Source organism: Gordionus sp. m RMFG-2023, chromosome 2, assembly GCF_954871325.1.
Source record: "Gordionus sp. m RMFG-2023 chromosome 2, tfGorSpeb1-WG-v2, whole genome shotgun sequence".
Taxonomy (NCBI): domain Eukaryota; kingdom Metazoa; phylum Nematomorpha; class Gordioida; order Chordodea; family Parachordodidae; genus Gordionus; species Gordionus sp. m RMFG-2023.
This window is the reverse complement of record NC_088776.1, coordinates 64193050-64210401: the sequence shown is the minus strand read 5'-3', so window position 1 is coordinate 64210401 and position 17352 is coordinate 64193050. Positions and strand designations below refer to the sequence as shown.

Sequence of the window (17352 nt, the reverse complement as noted above, 5' to 3'; positions counted from 1 at the left end):
ACTATAGGGGTATAAACAACATTCAATAGAAATGTTTTGCTAATCCTATTTAACGGACAAATCTTAATTTAAACTCATTCACTTGAATTTGTATTATCCATCTCATCAAAGTTTTTTAAGTTCAAAATTCATACCCCTCCCCTCAATCAGGATTACAAATTTAACAAAGGAATCAGCCTTAAAAATTAAAAGAAGACAGCTTTTAAATGTAACTTCTGCTTGTTTATTAAGATCCGTTATAAAAAATATTGAGTGTCTTTGATTAATTTAGAAATTGACACTGTAATTCTACCTACCGAGAAGGGTTTAACTCAGTTAAAAACTTTTCTACACACCATTTGTTATTTAGCATTGGCCAGATTATATTTTAAAGAATACAAATTCTGGCCGATATTGCTTAAATTACGACGATAAGGTTTTTGATTTAGCAAAAAATGGGGGGTAAAAAATTATTTCTGTTGCACATTGTTAATATCGAAAATCTAGTGATCTTGCATCGGGCCTAATTTTTCAAGCCCACCCGAATGTCTTAAGCGAATATTTTCATTATTAGTCCCAAGTGTAACCAAAAATTAAAATAATTTGTACCTGGCCTGGTCTGAATTTATTTAAATATAGAAAATTTTACGCTAAGAAAAATTGATTGGCGCCTTGCAAGAATTTTAAAATATATCAATTTTATTAGACAAAATGTGATATCATATTTAAAAATTTTAGTCCGACCCAACCCGGCCCAAAATTTTTTAAAAAATATTAGGCCCGAACTGACCAAATATTTTTTAAAGATAGACCGGGTTTCGGGTACGGGTCAGGAGTCGCAATAGAATCACGAAGATTTAAAAAATATTAACATATGGTAACTCATATATTTTTTAGTTGCTTCTATGTCACTTAGGAAAGTTTCTGATATTCCTTGGAAATCTATGGGATTATTGGATAGTATCAACTTCATATCAGGACTCAAATAACAATTTATTTTTTATGGCCCGCTATTAGAAATAAATTGGAAGAATTTTAGGTTGAAAATACCATACTCAAAAATTTTGGTAATTATATTTATTTTAAGATGTAGCAAAAATTATACAAAGATATAAGCTTAATTTGTCCAAGGTTCATTAAAAGGTGGAAAATTTCGGCAAACATAGAAACGAGAAATTTTTTTAAAGTTTATAAAACCATTACCCAAAAAATATTTCATTCATCTCTAAAAAAAATCAAATAATTTGAATTTTATGATTAAATCAGATTTAAATGAATCCCGCCATAAACATTTTAAATAATCATCTAATTCCATATAAAGATTACATGTGACCGCCATACTTCTATTCCCATTTTTCGTCAAAGATAAAAGCTGACGGCAGCTAAGGTTTTTTTTAAAAAAAATTAGGTTGGTAATTTTTAAATCAAATTGATTAATATCGATAATTATTTAGAATAAAAATCATAATTTAAATCAATTCTTTTTTTGTTCGCAAATTATGAATTAATAGTTCTCGTTTTCGAAACATCTCATTATAATACCTGAATTTAATTATATTTTGGATATGAGCTTTGAATCGCTAAATTTTATTAATATAAATGGCTAAAGATATGACTATAAAACAAGATCACATCAAATTCAGTTTATAAATTAATTCTAGTTTTATGTAAATTATCAAAAATACTAAGGTAATTAAAATTCAGTTAAAAATTGAACTTCAACCGCACTATTTCATCGATAAATAAACTTCTATCAACCTATTCCTAAAACATGGTCGAATCCATAGTATATTAGAATCTCATAATCTTTAACAGCTAATGGCTTTACAACTATCCCATGGGCTATCTCATCTGAAGTTATACCCATGTTACCTCTTCCCCACATAAATCAATAGCAACCACACTCATTCAAGCCGAAAACAAAAAGGAATTTTTTGAAGACTTAAAAATCAGCAGATGTGGACCAAGTCCATAGTTGAGATAATTCGTCATATTACTATAGAAGGACGCGTAAAGGAAAAAAAAACATTAGCTAAGCATATAGTTAATATATTTTTTAAACTCGAGTTGAAGTTAATAATTTTTTGGCTAAAATAAATAAATTTACCCAGCTATTTAATAAGATATATATATAACACTTATCCTTTTTTTTATTAGATAACAAAAAATCGATACACTTATAAATTTATTTTCTCGCGACAAATATTTTGCATTATAAAACATTAGGATAAGAGTGTTGTTATCATCATATAAATAATAATAAAAAAATACATTAAGGTGAGATTTTTTTTTAAATAATACTTATTGGGTTTGTATCTGTTTTGTTTAATTAGGGATGCTTATCTTCACTAATTGGCAAAGGGGGGATGTTTGATTTTACTTTTATATGGAGGTTAAAGTGGATATCGAGAATCTCCTAAAATTTCGACCTCGGCTGATAATGGAAGAATAAAAAGCCGGGATTGAATTCTGGTTCCACGTCACTAGAGCGATCATCGCGCACGTGATCATGCATAGGTAACTCAATACCTAAAAAAATACAATAATATCTTTGTATGCGGTTCTGGTTGGTGTTAATATTGATTCCCAATAAAAATATTAGTTTAAGAATTATCAGAGACCTGCAGGCCCGGCCCTAAGCCCCCCTGGGTACACGGGCCGGGCCGTATTTTAGTTTTTTTAAATATACCCGGGCCGGGTCTGAAAATTTTTTAAAAGCCGGGCCAAGCCGGGCCGAATATTTCATAACCAAATATTTAAAACCGCCATTAAAAATCATAAATAAATAAAAAATATTTTAAAGAAAACCGAATCGGGCCTGAAAAGAAATAATTTTTAAAAATCCGAGCCGGGCAGTATAAATGGTACCTCTGCAGGTCTCTGAGAATTATATTAATACTTTAAAAAAAAATAACTTGAAAACTTTATCAGTGGTAGCATTGAGCCCGGTATCAATTCATTCATCCTTAAGGATTATATAATGAAAAACTCTTTCCAGTGACCGCTGCCTAGTCCACTGACTAGAGCGGCACCAAACACCAGAATTTTAGCGGAGAGAGGGATTATAAAAATAATAATTTTCTAACATATAAAATGCATGATGCAACTTTTCTTGTGCAATTTAAAGACCCTGGTTATCAGACTTTCCAATATTATTTAAATGGAGAAATAAGGAGTCCTTTAGTGATAACATTAGTTAGAAAAATGGAGAACAAATAGTAGGTCTAGAATTGTGTAATGGCTAAGACTACAGGCATGCGCAGAAGAAAATCCGCTATAGATTTCCCGCTTTCTTCAAAGTTGAAAGCTGAAGTGATAATTTGAGGCTAAAAACTGGGGTTTAAGCCGTTCACCACGATTTTATTTTTAGAGAAATTTTGGTTGAAGTAAATAACTATAATCGGGTTATGGTGGTTTTCACTATACGAAGCGAACAATCTTTCAAGCAAAAAAAAAATATACATAATCACAAATCTCATTTTTTTATAGACAATTTTAGATGTAATATAACCATATTCTCGTTAAGGCCAATTTTTGCAAGTAAAATTTAGGTAAGATCTTCATTTCAAAGAATTTTTCTAAAAAAGAATGGAAAACAAAGTTATGTTTTACTTCTCTTCTTTAAACAAAACTCGAAATTTATTTGAAATGGATATATTCTCATTTTGAGCAGATTTTTTTAAAGATGTCCCAATATTTTAGCCGGAAAAATATTGGGCTAAGTCTCGAGATTTCGATAATATAAGTTTTAAACCTTTGTTCCTTCTATGAAAAAAAAAATCTTCAGACTTGAGTAGTATTTTTCTGAAATATTGAGTTAACACCTAAAAACAGTTGTAAGTGAAAATTACTTTTTGAATTCGAATTATGAATATATTTTCTTCCTTATATCAGATGTTAATCCCTTGAAATAATTTTCAAATAAAATTTATTCATAACAATTAGTTAAAGTATTATAATTTCAAACTATCCTTCAGAAAGATTTTGAAGAAATTTTCAACTAATATTTTTTTGATTTCTTTACTAAAATATTTTATACAAAAGAAGGCCTTATTATGACTTTCTTTTAAAATGAATTGCTAAACTTTGGAAGAAACCTTAACCCAGAAAGTTAATAATGATGTTAATGGTAATTCTCTTTATGGGGGGGGGGGGGGCTTAAAATTTTAACTCCAATACCAAGATAAATTATGAGTCACATTATATATATATACATATATATGCATATAAGTTGTATACATAAAATTGGTCACAAGAGGTTCCCGAAGGAAGGAGATGACAGCATTATTGCCCCTCCCCATACACATATATATATATCAGAGACCTGGAGAGGTACCAATTGCATGGCCTGGTCTGGATATTATTTTTCAAACATTTGTCTATGGCCCAACCCGGCTTTTATTAAAAAAAAAATTTCAGGCCTGGCCCAAATTTTTATAAAATATATTATATTTATTTTTGATTTTTATAGCGAATAATGGTGATTTCAAATATCTGTTAAAATATACGGCCTGGCCCTGTAATTTTTTTAAAAAAATATTTCAGATCCAGCCCAGGTATATTTTAAAAAATAATTATGTATTTCCCAATAAATCAATTTCCATTTTCCCAATTTTTTTAAAAAAATATCTTATTAAAGATTACTACTTATGATCCTTAATTATATTTGGGAGAAGCAGAGCAAATTTTTCTACTCAAAAATTAACCAAAAAGTATATTTTCATTGAACAATGATAAAGTAGACACTCATTACTTTCCAAATTGAAAATGACGTAGCTATTATCAAACATCCACATATTAGTTAATAATTATGTTAAATATTATCTTAGATCCTTTAAAAAAATATATACAAATACATAACAAGCTTGCACCAGGATAAGGCATATTTTTCTATTGAGACTCAATGTTAATAAATATTGGAGATAATTATATATATATATTGTATAATGATGGCTTACACTAGATATCAATAATTGCCGAAATGCTGATTTATTAACAAATAGATAATGATAATATGTCAGGCTTCCAATCATTATTGGAGAAATTAAAAAATACATAACTGTAAATATAATGTATAGTGTCATTTCCTATAAATATAAGTAAAATATAATATTTAACTAAATCTTACCAATTTTATAAGATTTATTTCATGGCTTATAAATACATGAATATTGTACATATGAACAAATAATGTTACAGAAGTGAATAAAAGTGTGTAAACTAATATGAAGGTAAAAACTCTAATATATGGACCAATTGATGTGTCCAATATAGAATATGTATCAATATTATCATGGAATGTATAATGATCTACAGATAATACCAGAGCCAGGCAAATAATAGCTAAAAACTAAATTTAGTTAATTAGTGTATATTTTTTTAAATAAGTATACCAAATGAATTAATTGTGTTATTGCTTTTAAAGATTTAATATAATAGTAATTGTATTTCAAATTCAATTTTTCATTGGGCATATTAGATGAATTATCAAAATTAATTTCGTGTGATTTTGTATGTTGAGTAATATTGTTCGTTAAGGACATTCTTATGAATAGAGTAATCGAAAAACTACAATAAAATAGATAATGTGATACTTATTATATAATAATTAAGTTTGACAATAAATTTGACATTTAACAGCTGATAAATATTGAATGCAAAAATTGCGAATCAGTTACAAAAATATTATATTTTAAAATAAAAATATGTTGGTTTATATATCGGGCTGCAAAGAAATTTTTCTTTATCGAACGAAAATGTAAACAGAGGAACAAAATAAAACTTCACATCATTTTATAATTTAAAAAAAATATCAATTTTTTTTCAAAATATTTTTTTTCTTTTAAGATATTTTTCTGGCATTTTGTACCCTTTTTGATTATTTATAGATATTTTATAACAAATAAATAAAATATATCTATTACTCTCTTAACTGTTAATTTCTAAATTAATGTTTTCTAGTTTTCTAAATTAAATATATTTTACCGATAAAATTTTATTTTTTATGATAATGTTATTTTATACATCCTTATAAGATTAATATTCATCATGATTAGGCACCTTACCTTATAGATCCAAATAGTATGATAAAGGTATATAAATTTGATGTTAGAAAAAAACTATGAGAAGCTAAATATAATTTTTTTCGATTACAAAGTGAAGTTAAGAATATATAACGTAAGGAAAATCTATCAAGTCATATGTATTATACTGATTACATAATATTTAGTTTAAAATACAATATCTAAAATGAAATTTTTTTTAACTAAATAATTAATAGCTATTTTGAATTTAGAAGATATAATTTTTATTTTCTTGCCTTTTTCTCCTTCACACCCATAACTATACCTCATTCTAGAACTACAAATTGGATAGGGCGTAATTCCACTCATTTTAATAAATATACATCTGTACAAATGTTGGTATCCCTGAGAAAAAAAATTCAGCAAAATTATAGGGAGGGTGGGCTTCTTTATAATTCACATACACTTACTTTCGGCAGATCTATGACCAATGTCATAGATAAGATAAGAAGATATAAAAAGTTATAATTTACTTATAAATAAATTTTAAAAAACATCTTTCTAATATCAAAAATAATGAACCCGGATTAAAACAAAATAGTTTAATTTTCTATATATTCAACAAATTGACCCAGCAAGCCAACCAAGCAAGCCGACCCAGCAGGCCGACCCGGGTCGGCTCAACAGGCCCAATGGGTCGGGCTGGGTCGTGGTCGATTTCTAGACCCTGGCTCTGGGCCAATTTTTACGACTTCGACTCGGGGTCGTGGTCGTAAAAAACCAACCATTTAACAACACTAGGGTTGAAGAGTGTGTCATGCATTTTCACTAAAATATATGATTCTATACATGATGATGTAGTGATGTGGAAAGTATACATGCATTTGGAATAAATGTATGAATATCATATTATATATTATTTTAAAAAGAATTAATACATTCGGTATTTAGATATATTTTGTAATGATAATATTATATTTATGATTAAAATAATATTGGATAATGTGATATCTGGAACTATATATATTGTTATGGTCGTATAAATAAGTGTATGAATTATCCCAAATATTATATTAGCGGCAGTCATGGATGTAAATGTAAATATGTATTTTAACTAATTTATTAGAGTGACGAGGAAAGAAGGAACCTGCAATAGGAATCTATAAGATGCTTTATGAATTAAATTATGGGTGATTGGAAAATGTCATGGTAAGTATCTATGAACTATTTGGTAAATGTGATATTTGTTTGAGCAATATGAAAGTATTAGATAATTCATGAAATTAATATGGATAAAAATAAAATTGTAAATCTTATGTCAAAATGTGGAGAATTTTTAAAATATGATAAAATTATGGTTCATAATAAACTTAAATTGGAATATTAATGGTTCTGATATTGAATGAATTATTATATAATTGCTGACAAAGAAAGGTTGATGAATGAATTTGCAAAAGAAATTAAATAATAAAATCATTAAGATGTTCAGGTTGTTTATATTATATGAAATTTCAGAATGAAATAAAATATATTAACAATACAAATATTAAAGTGAGAATGATAAAATTATGATTATTAAATGATTTTATATTAAAAACTGTTTGTTCAAGTCTAAATGATATAAGGTTACTTTCAATTAATAAAGGGGAAATGTAGTAATGTGGAAATTATACATATATTGTTATTATTTATATTATGGAAATATATGTTTAAATATATAATATTATATTATTAAGAATTAGTATATTCGTTAAAAATATATATTCTTTAATGATAATATATATATTTATTATGATTATTAAATGTGTGAAGGTTAACTACCTAACACCCATAGCATCTATTAGAATGAGCAGATGCTTGCTGTAGTCATAAATTAAATATGTTATATTAAATAATTGTAATTTCTAATTTACAAATCTAATAATATTATATAAAATTTAAACTTTTTATAAAAATGAGGCAATAAAAAAAATTATTACGATTATTATGAATTATTCCTCATGAGCAGTTTTTTTTTAAATTTTTTTTTTTTTTATTAAATAAAAAATTATTATTTTTTTATTGCGAATAATTATATTTAAAAAACGGTTTCAATTTAAAGAAATAAGATAATATATTATATATAATACAATATGAATATGAATATCACAATGAAATATATTTATAAAAAAAGGAGTTTTAATTTTAAATGATCACATCGTTTAAAAATATTTATAAATTATATGAACTAAAATATTAAATAACAATAAAAGAATAAAGATAGATTGTATGTAAATAACTTCTGGCATAGTTAAATTTATTAAATAACAATAAAGATATTTTTAAGGTTTATTGATATGGAATCAGGTAATTATAAAATGAAGTAACTATTTGTTCAATTTATTGAATTACCTGACATTAAGTCAGAAACGATTGCTAATCAAATTATTAAATCACTTCAAAACCTGGATTTAAATTTAAATCTACTGAGAGGCCAAGGGTACGATGGAGCTCCCTCGATGAGTGGCCATGTTAAAGGGGTCCAGTCAAGAATTAGAGAGCTTTATAGCACAGCTCTTTATGTTCACTGCAGTTCACATTGCCTGAATTTGATGATAACTGAGGCATGTGAAATTAGAGACATCCGGAACAGTTTACGTAAAAAGATTTTGATTTAATTGAAATTTATTAGATTTTATTATGTATTATAGATATCTTTATATAATTTTTATATATTTTTCAAAATTTAGAAACAATATCGTCGGTTTGTGACTTCTTTACCCCACCCAAGAAGAGGGAAATTTTTACCCAAACGTTCGATGAAATTGATTCAAAAAATTCAAAAAAAAAATTAAAAAGATTTTGTCCCACATTCATTGAAAGACAACAATCGGTGAAGGTTTTCATCGAGTTATATGAGGTTATTTTTGCGGCACTGGAATCATACATATTACGCAAAGAAAAAGATTCCGCAGATGCGGAAAATCTTTTACAGGTTATTACGAAGCTCAATTTTTAATTTCAATTCAATGTGTTTATTTTTTATTTAATTATACATATGATTTTAGCAATATGTTACAAAAAATTGATTTGGATTTAAGGGAGGTTATGAATAGGGCAAAGGATATTGTTGAAATATTAACAAATATCAGAGATAATATGAATGAAAAATTTCACGAAATATATGAGAAAGTAAAGGAGATCGCTAATATGTTTGGGATTGAAATTTTTAAACCTAGAGTAGTTTCTAGACAATCCAATCGCTCAAATATTGATGCATCTACGATTGAGGATTTTTATAAAATTCACATTTTTATTCCACTTATTGATACATTTTTATTTCAATTAAAGGAAAGATTTATAAGTCACAATTTTATTTTAAAAAGCTTTTATTTTCTTTTGCCGGTTGAGTCTGAATTGTTGATTACACTTGAAACGCGAGAGGATATTAGGAACATCTCAGAGTTTTATTCTGATGATTTATTAGGGTCGTATAATAAGTTACTTTGTGATGTCGAATTTTGGTATAAAAATCTTGGCAGAATAGAGTACTCTTTGAGACCAAAAAATGCTTTGCGGGCCCTTTCCATGTGTAATTGCACTTTAGATTCCCTGCCCAATATCAAAACATTGTTTTTTATTTTAGCTACTTTACCGATTAGTACCTGCACTAATGAAAGGTCTTTTTCAACTTTGAAAAGGTTAAAAACCTATTTAAGAAATAGCACCGATGAAAATCGTTTAAATGGATTAGCCCTATTAAATATTTATAAGGAGATTATTCTAGATAAAAATTTGATTCTAGATGAATTAGCCAAATCTCAGAGAAAAGTAGACCTCTCTTTATAAATTCAAATCATATAATTGTAATATTTTCTTAGTCATAAAATTTTTATATGTAAAACTTAATTATAATAAATTTTTAGTCATGATATTTTTATACTATATTTAATTATAGTATTGCATCTACAATAAGAATTATTTATATAATATACTCATTTGTATTAAATATAACTGTTAAATTATATTTTTTTAAATTGCATACAAGAATTACTTATATTTTATTGTAATTTTATTTTTTTAAAATATAGATATTTACAATCAATTTTTAAAATAGTAATCAGTATAAAATTTCTAATTTTGAAATTTATTTTTTGTATATAAAATAAACACATAGTTAAATAAAAGGTTTATACTAAATAAAATTGTTAAATTGTATTTTTTTAGCAAGAATTTCATATTTTATTGCAATTTTATTTTTTTAAAATATAGTTATTTACATTCAATTTTTAATATAATAATCTGTATAAAATTTATATATTTTGAAATTTATTTTTTTATATATTATTAAAATAAATACATAGTTAAATAAATAAAGTTAATAATAAATAAAATCTCTGCAAAATATTGTTATATGCAATAATTTAATTAAAATAATTATTTTTAACATGGAAGGTTTGGGGGGAGGCAAATTTTTTTTACATCGAATAGATTGAATTAATATACAATTACTAAACATTGTGTAGAATAACATGAATATGTGCCGGTGAATAATAAATATGTTTTATTAACTTTATTAAATAAAAAATATATTTTATTAACTAACTTTTTCATTTCACACTTCTCTTATATACATTTTTTATAGGTCCAAATTAGAATATAAACGAAATACAAAAAAGTAAAATAATATTAAAAAAGTAAGGTTACGCCGTTTATAAAATAAAATTAGATTATAACAAATAACAAAAAATTAGATTATAAAAATATATAATAAGATTAAGAAATTAGAATAACGCAACATTCTCCCTCTTCTGATAATTTCATCGGAGAAGACACAGAGAGTTTGTTGTCCAAGTGGTTAACCATTTTGGTAATCAAGTTGTATCATAAATCATCATAACGTTGGCTTGTCCCAATCGTTGGTTTGATCAATTCGATTTTGCACGTTGGTTTGTTTAATCACAAGCTTGATATCCATATCGTAAATTGTCTCCATTAATCATAGCTTGTTTGATAGTACTCAATTGTTATTATCATTTTTTCCAAAATTGTTATTATCATAAATAAGTTGCGAATAAGAAATAATAGTTCATCATAAGAATAAATGAAGAATGATAAATCAATAAGATTGTTATATTTTTAGCGTTTTAATTTTTTGCGTTTTAATATAAGCGTTTTAATTTTTAATTTAGTTTATACAATTTAATATTTATTTTATATTTTAAGTTACATAGTCTTTTAAATAAGCAGGTTTTTTTTTAATTCGCACAGGTCTAAAGATAGGTGTTATATCGTTATTATCAGTAATTTTTATATTTTTGTCCATACTTCCCTCCTTAAAAGAATCCTTAGAGTCATAGTTAATAATTGTGTTAAAACAATTTCTAATTCTTATTTGATCTAAATGTCTCCTCAAAATACCTTTCTCAGTCTTAATTTGGAACATCATATCACTTTCTTTATTGTTGATCATACCTTTACACCATTTATCATCACCTTGTATTTTATACCAAACAAAATCTCCTACATTAAAAGTTCTATTTCGTGGTAAAGTAACATTTATTTTATTCTCCCTCTCCTCCATCGGTTTTAATAAGTCCCATTTAATTCTAATATCTCGATTAAACATTCTCTGTGATGGTGTAACTCCTGTAGTATCATTACGCGTATTTCTGTAATTAAGTAAAAATTTGCTAAGTGCGATATCTGGGTCTATTTTAATATTCCTTTTCATATGTGTTTTGAACGTTCTAACCATGCGTTCAACCTGGCCATTGGATTGCTGGTGATAAGCAGATGTAAGCACATGTTTAATACCAAAATTGTTGCAAAATTTTTCAAAATCGTTACTCGTAAAGTTAGTGCCGTTATCAGTAACTATAGTTTCAGGTATTCCGTATAGCGAAATAGTTTTAAAGATTTCTTTTAAAGTAACATCAGTCGTAATATTTTTAACAGGAATAATAATTGGAAATTTGCTGTAGGCATCGACTATTATCAACCAATTTTTTGTAAAAAACGGACCCGCATAATCTATATGTATCCTTTCAAACGGTTTGGTTGCCGAAACCCATGGTTTTTGTATCTTTATAGGATTATCGTGATATATATTACAATCGTCACAACTTTTCACTTCCATAACGATATCATTATTTATACCAGGCCACCACATGTAATCTTTGGCTAAGGATTTGATTTTTCCTGCTCCCAAGTGACCTTCATGTAATGACTGTAGTATAGTTTTTCTCATATTAGACGGAATTATGATTTTATTGCTTTTGTAAAGACAATCTTTAATTATACTTAATTCCAATTCAATGTTTTTATAAATATTATTCATTATAGGTCTGTTGTTATTAATTTCATTTATGACTTGTTTTAATTCCGTATCTTTCAAAGTTTCATCACGAATTTGATCAAAGTTAATAGGTAAATCCTCATATTCATTTATAATGGTTACGTTTTCAATAGTTTCATCACGACATTCTTGTGATAATCTTGAAAGGCAATCAGGAACAACATTATATTTACCGGCTTTATACTTTATATTAAAATCATATCCTCCTAATGTAATATTCCACTTCTGGAGTCTTAACGACATGGTGCTATTATCCTTAAGACCCTTGGTGAAGATGTGAACTAGAGGCTTATGGTCAGTAATAATTGTAAATTTTGTGCCGATTAAATATTCCTGAAATCTCTTTATGGCGAACATTATAGCGAGAGCCTCACGCTCAATATTGGTATAGTTCATTTCAGATTTTAATAAAGTTCTCGACGCGAAAGCTATAGGTTTTTCTTTACCATCTTTTTCAATATGAAATAGTACAGCTCCTAAACCACATTTTGATGCGTCAGTGGCTATCCCTATAGGTAATTCAGGGTTAAAATATGTCAAAGCAGGTGGAAGACTAATTAACTTCTTTAGATCATTAAAACTTTTAGAGTGTTCTAGGTTCCAAGCCCATTTTTCTTTGTTGACAATCTTATAAAGAGGATCGGCAATTTCCGCAAAATTGTTCAAAAATTTTCTATAGTAGCCAGCCATTCCCAGAAATGTTGATAATTCAGCAGCTGATTTTGGTTCTGGCATATTAATTATTGCTTCAATTTTGTCGTGATTAGCATGAATCCCCTTAGCGTCAATATCATGACCCAGGAACCTCACTTTGTTTTTAAAGAACACACTTTTATTAAAGTTAGGTATTAGCCCATACGATGATATCCTATCAAATACTTTTCTTATGTTGTTTAGGTGGGCTTCATCGTTTTTTCCAGTTATAAGTAAATCATCAATATAAAATATAACGTCATCCATGTCACCGAAGATTTGATCCATAATCTGTTGAAAAATTGCAGATGAGGTCTTAAGCCCAAAAGGAAGTCTAGTAAATTGGTAATCTCCCTTATGCGTAGATATGGTTAAAATATTTCTGCAACTTTTATCAATTGGAATCTGTAAGAAAGCATTTTTAAAGTCAATCTTCGTAAATTTCTTTCCTTCCGAAAGTTTAGCAATTAGATCATTAATTCGTGGTAGAGGGTATCTAAAGTCTTCTAGAGCTGGGTTTACAGTATCCTTAAAATCAGCGCAAAGCCTAATGCTCCCATCTTCTTTGTAGACAGCGGTAACAGGACTTGCCCATCGGACATCATTCACCGGCTCAATAATTTTATCATGTATCCATTTTTTAAGTTCATTACTAACAAGATTAATTTTTGAATAAGGAATACGTCTAGGCGGTATAATTTTAGGTTGGGCATCACTTCTTAAATGTAACTTGACACTTGCTTTGTTGATTGGCCCATTAGTTAGTTTCGATTCACACTCTTTAATCAATTTTTTTATTTCATCTTCGTAATTAGTGTCAATCTTTGCTATAAATTTATTTAAAATATTTTTGAAAGCATTTATCCACGTACGTCCCAACAAGGCATTTTTACTTGATTCAACCACTACCGCTTGTAAATATTTGGAAATACCATCATAAGTCACTTTAACTTGAGTAGTTCCTATGATTTTGATTAAATTCCCGTCATAAGCAGTGAGTTGTAGCTCAGATTTCTTAAGATCTCTAATACCAAATTTTTTAGCCAGACCATGAGGTATAATAGTGTATTTGGATCCAGTGTCCACTTGCATACAAGTAACAACATCGTTCACTTTTACAGTAGTCATAAATGCGTTATCTTTGTCATTAATCACGTCACCAGATAAATTGTTGACATTAAAATCATTATCATCTTTGTTCTTTGTAGAATCAACTTTCTCTTCAATAATTTCTTCAATATTCATGTTGTAATCATTATTGTATTGTATTTGCTTTCTGTTATTTTCGTCGCCACTTCTATAATTATTTGAGTTGTTGTTATATTGTATTTGCTTTCTCTGATTATTATTATTACCTCTATAATTATTTGAGTTGTTGTTATATTGTATTTGCTTTCTCTGATTATTATCATTACCTCTATATTATTTGAATTGTTGTAATAAGATTGGTAATTGTTACGATTTCCGTCACCGTATTGGATTTGTTTTCTTTGATTATTATCATACCATGTATTATTTCTACCATAATTCGATTGATTATTATTATTATAGCGACAATTTTTATAGTTATAATTGTTATAATTATCGTGGTATCGCGAATTATTATTACCATAATTGTATCTAAAATTATTATTGTAATTCCCATTTCTATATCTATTATCATAATTATTTCTAAAATTATTTCTAAAATTATTATCATTTCTACTGCAAAAATTTTTATCTTTATCGGACTTTTTGTCATTATTTATATAACTTATATCATTATCCTCAGACTTAATATTACTAGAGTCCAGTTTCACCCCTAATTCCACCATCTGATTCAATGTAAGGTCAAAATTTTTGGAGAATTTGTATTTAATTTTATCGTTTAAAGTAGATGTCCGTAACTTCTCTTTTAATCTACTATCGTCCAAAAAATTACATTTCTTATGAAGTTTCGATACTCTAATGTACCACAGCATAAAACTCTCTGATGAGTTTTGTTGAAGAAGATTAAATTTATTAATTAAAGTATTTAAATTTAGCGCTGGTAAAAGATAGGTTAACTTTTTAATCACAATTTTAAGATCTAAAATATCGGTATCAGAACAAATTGCCTTAATGTCGTCAAAAACTTCGTCTGATAAATTATTAAGCAAAGTATTAATTTTAATAGAGTCCGATAATGTACTGGTCGAAAAGTAATTTAATATTCTGTCTAAATAAATTTCAGTAAGAGGACCCACTAACTTAGGGATCTTATGTGTAAATTCTTGTTTAATTTCCATATTTAATTAATAAGACACATAAATAAGCAATTACAACATTTATTATTTTATTAATCCAAGTTTTGGTATAACTATTTATGATTTAACGAATATACAAATTAATTCAATAAAATCACTATCGCCGTAAATATAGTGTTTCCCGTTTAATAATTCAAAACAATTTATCATGTCTCTTAAATTCATAAATTCAAACAGTACATCCTCCGTACCGTTTATCCTATAAAAGTTGACATCGGAATTATAGGTTAAATCAAATAAAATATCGTATATGGAGATTTGATGTGGTACATTAAGTAGTTTGAAGGCGAACATAATTGATGAAAATAATTTTGAAATGACTTACCCTTTTTTTTATCCATCTTATATAGAATTGTTTGTACCATTTTATAATTTTTTTTATTAACCATATTTACAAAGGGAAAAAAAAAATTTTATTTTTAAAAAAAATTTCCATAAGGCGAGTTTCTTTTGCCAAAACTGGAGGCACCATGTAGAATAACATGAATATGTACCGGTGAATAATAAATATGTTTTATTAACTTTATTAAATAAAAAATATATTTTATTAACTAACTTTTTCATTTCACACTTCTCTTATATACATTTTTTATAGGTCCAAATTAGAATATAAACGAAATACAAAAAAGTAAAATAATATTAAAAAAGTAAGGTTACGCCGTTTATAAAATAAAATTAGATTATAACAAATAACAAAAAATTAGATTATAAAAATATATAATAAGATTAAGAAATTAGAATAACGCAACACATTGATAACATTTTCAAAATAATGCTTTCAGTCGCTTATTAATTATAAATTTGGTAAAAATTTTAATTCTAATATTTTTTAATATTTATGCTGGCCTGGGTATAATACACAAAATATTGGCATATTTTGATAAGGGGGTTTGGGGGCGAAGCCCCCAAAAATTTTTCAAACCCCCCCCCCCTCTTATGGATCAATCCTGGCTACGCCACTGCTCATGAGATATATTTTTATATCTTTTATTAACATTATGTTAATTATTTTTTAAAAAAGTCGATTTTCAAAAGACGCCATCATTAGGAGATATTTATATTATTTTTTTTTTAATTTTTAATATAATTTTTAATATGATTTTTAATATAATTTTTATAAAATAATTATTTCTAACATTATTATAGCACACTGCCAATATTATAAATAAATTATATGGTGATTTAGGATATTATTTTGCTCAAAATTTATATTTGAAAAATAATTGTATTTATTTAAAAATAATTAGATATTTTAAATATTTTAAATTAAACACAAAGAAATTTGTGGAATCATCCAAGCATGATAAACTCTCTGAATGGGGTGAAAATAATGTGTTGCATTATTCAAATATTATTATTTATTACTATATAATTTTTAGTATTTGTTATAATCTAATTTTATTTTATAAATGGCGTAACCTTACTTTTTTTATATTATTTTACTTTTTTGTATTTCGTTTATATTCTAATTTGGACTTATAAAAAAATGTATATAAACGAAGTGTGAAATGAAAAAGTTAGTTAATAAAATATATTTTTACTGACTCGCACCATATCGTTAGTATCCATATTCTTTGCATGGTGCCCCTTGGGTGGTGGACTAGAAAAAAGATGACTACCTATTGTGACGACTATCTAACCTATAGAGACTGCTTTACCTATTGAAATGACTACCTTATCTATTGATATGACTACCTATTGTGTATCTAACTTATAGAGACTGCTTAACCTATGGAGATGACTACCCATTGAGATGACTATCTTATCTATTGTGACTGCCTAAGCTATTAATATCCTATACCTAATATACTGAGATGACCAAGAATCAAACCTTAGTACGTTCTTTCATGCAAAAAGCTTCTTTCTTTATGGTGTCCCGGCTCTGGATGTTGGACTGGAATATAAGAGCCAGCACCTAACTTAATGTGGCAACCTAGAAAGAACCATAATGAAAGTTGGACGTTAGGTTATGAATTCTATATTGTGAGACCAATGATGATTACTTATTATTCTAATTCACGTAAGAAGAAAAGTT

The 17352-nt window shown here is 26.9% G+C and overlaps 1 long non-coding RNA gene across 1 annotated transcript; it reads right to left on the bottom strand.

Annotated features, from left to right (window-relative positions):
• Positions 1-2146: 2146 nt before the first annotated feature.
• Positions 2147-5540, bottom strand: LOC135924842 (uncharacterized). The gene is made up of 4 exons (XR_010571423.1): positions 5373-5540; positions 5108-5329; positions 4938-5066; positions 2147-2508 (listed from the first exon to the last, which is right to left on the bottom strand). It is a non-coding gene; the product is annotated as an uncharacterized LOC135924842 (long non-coding RNA).
• Between the last annotated feature and the right edge of the window lie 11812 nt (positions 5541-17352).